The sequence below is a fragment of the Myotis brandtii genome, unplaced genomic scaffold (genome assembly GCF_000412655.1).
Source record: "Myotis brandtii unplaced genomic scaffold, ASM41265v1 scaffold1026, whole genome shotgun sequence".
Classification (NCBI taxonomy): domain Eukaryota; kingdom Metazoa; phylum Chordata; class Mammalia; order Chiroptera; family Vespertilionidae; genus Myotis; species Myotis brandtii.
In genome coordinates this window covers 666,384-672,765 of record NW_005353435.1, presented here as the reverse complement: position 1 = coordinate 672,765, position 6,382 = coordinate 666,384, and positions in this window count along the sequence as shown.

The following is a 6,382-nucleotide window of genomic DNA, read 5'->3' as shown; positions in this document are numbered from 1 at the left end:
GGAGGGGAGGGGTGTGGGGGGGAGAAGTGCAGTTGAGACAAATGACCTGAAGGTCCTACAATGCTACGATCTCAGAAATCATACAACAAGAGGGACCTTGTTGGCAGATGGGAAAACAGGCGGTGGATGGACCGTAAATCTCCTTTCATCTCGATTTGGGCCTGGACAGAAAGGGAAGGGAAGGGCGCGGGGCCCCTGGCCCAGGGCAGGGCACCCCGGGCTGGACTCCCACCTCGTGGGATCTGCTCTCTCTTTTAAACATCAATCATGCAGCCTGCGTCCCTCCGCTGCATCGCTCAAGTGGTGACAGGCAGCCTGGACCCCTTGGCTGTCCGGTTCCAGAAGGTGAATGAGTTCGGGACTCTCAGCACCAGAGACTCGGCCTGGAGCTCGGAGAGCCCGCCGTGTCCCTGGTCACAGCCGGCGGGGAGCGGCCGCGCCAAGGGGGTCAGACGGGGAGGGCGCCTCTCTGCGTTTTCTCCCCAATTTGGTGTCAAGTCCATCGTCTGCTGTTGGCTCCCGCCAGGAACCGAGTCAAGGGGCACATTCCTGAGATTTCTGCCATTCTGAGCTCATAAAAAAATAACAGAGGGCCTGACAAAAATAAACAGGCCGCGCAAAAATGCGGCCGAAGCTCTGATGTCAGCGCTGGCCCGTGCTCCAGCCCCAGGGGGCGCGGGCGGCCGGACAGGCTCCCAGGCATCAGAACTGCTCCCGCCAGGGCCCTGGTTCAGGGCTTCACCCGGGGCCTGGACGGGGCTGCTGTCCCCACCCCCCAAACACACCTCCCTGCAGCCAACGCTCCACATTCCACGTTAAATGTCATTTCTGCAATTCCATTTCTAAAGGGTTTGGGTATTTTGCTTTTGGAATTATTTGGTTACAAGTAACTCTATAATTGGCTATGATTTTGTTTTTAAATATACTTTTATTGATTTCAGAGAGGAAGGGACGGAGGAGATAGAAACATCAATGATGAGAATCATCGATCGGCTGCCTCCTGCATGTCCCCCTACTGGGGATCGAGCCTGCAACCCGGGCCTGTGCCCTTGATCAGAATCGAACCCAGGACCCTTCAGTCTGCAGGCCGACGCTCTATCCACTGAGCCAAACCAGCTAGGGCTAATTGGCTATATTTTTTCATTGATTATTAGAGTGCAAGGGAGGGGGAGAGACAGAGAGAGAGAAACATCGATTGGTCGCCTCCCGCACGTGCCCCCGAACGGGACTGGGGATCAAGCCTGCAGCCCAGGTACCTACCCTTGACCGGAATCGAACCCAGGACCCTTCAGTCCAAGGGCTTATGCTCTATCCACTGAGCCACATCAGCCGGGCTGACCGGCTACGGTTTATCTGTGGAAGTCACATCTGTTCCAAAAGTATCCAAAAAAGAGAAGCTCTGGACGGAGCGTTCACTGTGAACCTGGTGGAACTGCATGAGTGTCCCCGTCCCCTTGGGTGGCCTCGCTCAGACCACTGAGCACGTCTTCCCGTGGATTTGATTGCTGCCTCTCAGCGTGTGGCGCAGGGACAGCACCTGCGCACGGCCCTGCAGTGGGGGTCCCTGAGGTGCCCCCAGGTCGGTCGGAGGAAGGACGTGGGGAGCACAGGGCCAGGCCACTGGCAGCCCCTCTCCTGGAACATTCCAAGAATTGCTTCTGCAGCCCCTCGAGCCCCGTGAAAGTCCTGTCTACACCCTGGGCCTCTCTAAGCGCAGGCTGGGGGCCTCCTGGGACCCCCCTCCCCGCTCTAGGGCGCACCTGCCACGGGAGCCAGTGGGAGCGGCCCCCTCCCCAGGTCCTAACTGGACTCAGGTTCACACGGGAACTATCCACGGACACCAGACTCTCTGAAGAGGCGCGTGACCAGCAGCTTCAGGCCTGACCGCCGAGCAGAATCCGTGAGGATGCTGTGTCCACAGGCGGAACCCGCGGGCCCCACCTGACTTCGTTTCACCAAACAACCACCTCCCCAGGTCGGGGTGGGGGGCCTTTTCTCTGCCAAGGGCCACATGAAATCACCCACTTAAAAATTAGCCTGGCCCGGCCCGGCCGGTGTGGCTCAGTGGTTGAGTGTCAACCCAGGAATCAAGAGGAGACTGGTTCGATTCCTGGTCAGGGCACATGCCCCGGTTTCGGGCTCCATCCCCAGTGCGGGGCGTGTAGGAGGCAGCCGATCCATGATTCTCTCTCATCATGGATGTTTGCCTCTCTCTCTCTCTTCCTCTCCCATCCTCTCTGAAATCAATCCTATAGAATAAAAGCCTAATATGCAAAGTGTCTGACTGTTCGTTCAGCCAGTCGCTACAACGCACACTGACCACCAGGGGGCAGATGCATCGACCGGTAAGTTAGATGGCTGCTGAGGTCCAGCCAATTGGACTGGGCAAGATGGGCCGGACACGTCCTGGAGCCCTCCCGAGGTTCCTCCCCGGCCCCGATCGTGCACCGTTGGGGTCCCTCGTCCTGGCCTGCACCCTCTCGCAATCTGGGACCCCTCGGGGATGTCAGAGAGCCGGTTTTAACCTGATCCCCACAGGCCAGGCCGAGGGACCCACCGGTGCACGAATCCATGCACCAGGCCTCTAGTAACAATATAAAATAAAATAAACAAATAATGACGTCTATTAAAAAAAGAGGAGGAAGGAGTGAGGAAGAATCATTACAAAATGCTGTTTCTACCAACCGTTTATTCTTAGGGACTAAGAGCTGCCCACATATTTATGGAATCGATGGTTTTCCCTTTGACTTGCAATATATTTAACTCTGCTGATCGGAGCGCTTCCTCGAGTGGAAGAAAGGCGGTTTTGGCTGAACTGTCGGCAGCGTCCACCAGGAATACAAATGCCCAGCCCAGGCCTGCAGGGAGGCCCGTGTGGCGGCAGCGGGACCAGGGGGCACATGGAGGACAGAGCCAGGGAAGTGAACAGAAAAAAAACAAGTAGGAAGTTTAAAAGGGCTGGTCGTGCCCGGCCAGCGTGGCTCAGCGGTTGAGGGTCGACCTATGAACCAGGAGGTCAGGGTTCGATTCCCAGTCAGGACACATACCCAGGTTGCGGGCTCGATCCCTAGTGTGGGGCATGCAGGAGGCAGCCGATCCATGATTCTCTCTCATCATGGATGTTTCTCTCTATCTCTCCCTCTCCCTTCGTCTCTGAAATCAATTAAATGAATAAATAAATGAAAGGGCTGGTCTTATTTTTTCGAGAAATGGCTCTTTTGTCTGGTGCTAAGGGGATCTCTTGCTTAGGGTGTAAAAGTGACTCCTGCCAATCAAATGGTGACTCCAGACCAGCCACCGTGCTCTCAGCGGTCCCCTCCCTGCCTGAGGGTGAGCTAGTCATTTCATTTCTCTGCCAAACCTGTTCCCCGGCAGCCACGGGGGCCAGGGAGGGGCCTGTGTTGCTCGCTCCCCGGGCTCAGCTGGGTCAACCGCTTTCCTCCCAGGAGCCCCAGGGGCAGGGTACCTGCCAGGTGCTGCTGTGGGCAGAGAACCCCCCCGCCCCCCCCCCATCTGCAGGGCAGCTTGTGCCACTGGCTCTGGACTCATAGCCACGTTCTCTCTGACCCCTGCCTAGAGCCAGGGCTCAGGACGCCAGGGGCAGAGACACAAGAGCCACACCGCCCTGTCATCTTTTCTAAGACATCCACAGATCTGCCAGACGGCGGTGGGGACCATAATGACACATCCACATTCTTTGAAAAAACAAACAAGTCCAGAATGCCGAAAAGCAACTCTCAGATTTCCCTTTGGCTTTTTCTGCCGAAGGCTGCCCTAGCCGGTTTTGCTCAGTGGTTGGAGCGCTGGCCCTCGGACTGAAGGGTGTCACGGTTTGATTCCCGGCCAAGGGCATGTACCTGGGTTGCAGGTTCGATCCAGGGTTCCGGTCGGGGCTCGAGCAGGATGCAACCAATCCATGTGTCTCTCTCACACTGATGTTTCTCTCTCTCTCTCTCTCTCTCTCCCTCTACTCTCCCTTAAAATGCTGCTATGAGGCCTGGCCAGCGTGGCTCAGTGGTTGAGTGTCAGCTTATGAACCAGGAGGTCACGGTTCGATTCCCGGTCAGGGAACATGCCCGGGTTGCGGGTTCGATCCCCAGGGTGGGGCGTGCAGGAGGCACCAGTCCTCCTCCATGAACGGCCAACCTTTTGCCAGCTCTAGGGGATGCATTCTTACTTGTTTATTTATTTTTAAATATATTCTTATTGATTTCAGAGAGGAAGGGAGAGGGAGAGAGAGACAGAAACATCCATGATGAGAGAGAATCATGGATCGGCTGCCTCCCTCACACCACACACTGGGGATCGAGCCCGCAACCTGGGCCTGTGCCCTGAGCGGGAATCCCACCATGACCTTCTGGTTCATGGGTCACCGCTCATCCACTGGGCCACGCCGGCCGGGCTAGGGGATGCATTTTAAATTCCATGGTGCCGTAAAACCACAGCCATTGCAGGCAGACAGACAGACACCCGGGACAACGCCCGTGGACCGCCCCTCAGAGGCCGTGTCTGTGTCTGTGCCCTCTGTGCTGAGCTGGTCAGGGCCTTAGCCGCCTGCTCTTGGCCCGTCTGGCACAGCTCAAGGCTGACAAACGGGGCTGGTTTGGTCTGGAAGCGCCTGCAGGTACGACCGTAACAGTTCCGTTTGCTTTTAAATCAAATTTAACTCAGGAAGGGCTCGGCCAGGCACCCGGTTCAGGAATGACAGTCCTAAGTGAACTTGTCGACACATCCTTATCAGGGACACTGGGCCCTTGTTTGGCCCCGGCTTTCTGATGGGGAGCAGGCCTGACCCCAAACTAAGGGAAACTGACAGTCACTCGCCAACATTTGCTTTGTTTTTAAATAATTTTTATTGATTTCAGAGAGGAAGAGAGAGAGAGAGAGAGAGAGAGAGAGAAACATCAATGATGAGAGGGAATCATGGATCGGCTGCCTCCTGCACACCCCTCACTGGGGATCCAGCTCACAACCCAGGTATGTGCCCTGACCGAGAATCAAACCCTGACCTCCTGGTTCCTAGGTCAACGCTCAGCCACTGAGCCACGCCGGCCAGGCACGGGCCAGCATTTGCAAGTACAGTGCTTACAGGTTAACTTCCTCTCGTATTTATTTCTTCATGACTTTTCCAAAGAGGCGCTGCCGGCATTTGCACCTCCCCCCTCTGAGCACAGACCCTGCAGACATCTTTAGAGAGATGCATATTTTCGCTCTGGAAAGGTCTCAGCTCTGGGAATACATTTTCGACCTATACTGTCATCCCTCCGGCTTGCCCCACCCTCTTTTTCCTGGCTAAGCAAGTTCATGTCTAATGGAGATTCTTTTTTTTTTTTGTAAATATATTTTTATTGATTTCAGAGAGGAAGGGAGAGGGAGAGGGAGATAGAAACATCAATGATGAGAGAGAATCATGGATCAGCTGCCTCCTGCGCATCCCTCACTGGGGATCAAGCCCGCAACCCCGGCATGTGCCCTGAGCGGGAATCGATCCCTCCCTGACCTCCTGGTTCATTGATCAACCACTGAGCCACGCTGGTGCCAACCTTTGGCCAGCTCTAGGGGATGCATTTTTATTCATTTATTTTTAAAAATATATTTTTATTGATTCCAGAGAGGAAGGGAGAGGGGGAGAGACAGGAACATCGATGGTGAGACTCTTTCTTTGATGCTTTCAGAATAAATCGACATCAGCGGCCTGTTTCTGTCCTTCCCACGTCCCCGGCATCAACGTGGGCTCAGGGCCCGAGCGCAAACCTTTTGTGTTAACAAATGTCCCCGCACAGCCAGGCCTGGAGATCGCAGGCAAACCTCCTTCTTGGCTAGAATCCCTCCCACCGTCCGCAACTTCCTTGGAGAAGCTCTCCGTGCCCGGCGCCTCCTCCCTGCCACCTCCCAGCCTCACCACCAGCCTGTGCGGGTCTCACTGTCACGCCTCCTGCTCCCTCTGACTTGGCGACTCTCCTGCAAAAGTTGAGTCTCAAAGGCCCCCCAAAAAGCACCGCGCGAAACCTAAGGGCAGGTTTCAGCTCAACCAACTTCGGAGGAAAAGCCCCGCTTCTGAGCAGCGCGGGCCACTCGGGGCCTGGTGATCGGGTCGGGGGCACCCTGAGTTTTTCTTGCAGCGTCTGTGTCTCCCTAAGTCCTGCCGGCGCTCCCCCAAAACGTACCCCTGCGTTTTTTCCTGCGGAAACAAGAGGCCACCACGCTCGCCCCCCAAAACAAGGCTTGTGCATCCATCGGCTCCCTCGGGAAACGTCCCTTCCCAGGCCTGGGTTTCGCCCCTTATCTCGGGGGGGCACCTCTTCCTCCCCCTTATCTCGCCTGGCAATTCCACGGCCCCTGGCAGCTCACCAACGCGACTCTGTCATGTGCCGGGCGCCCC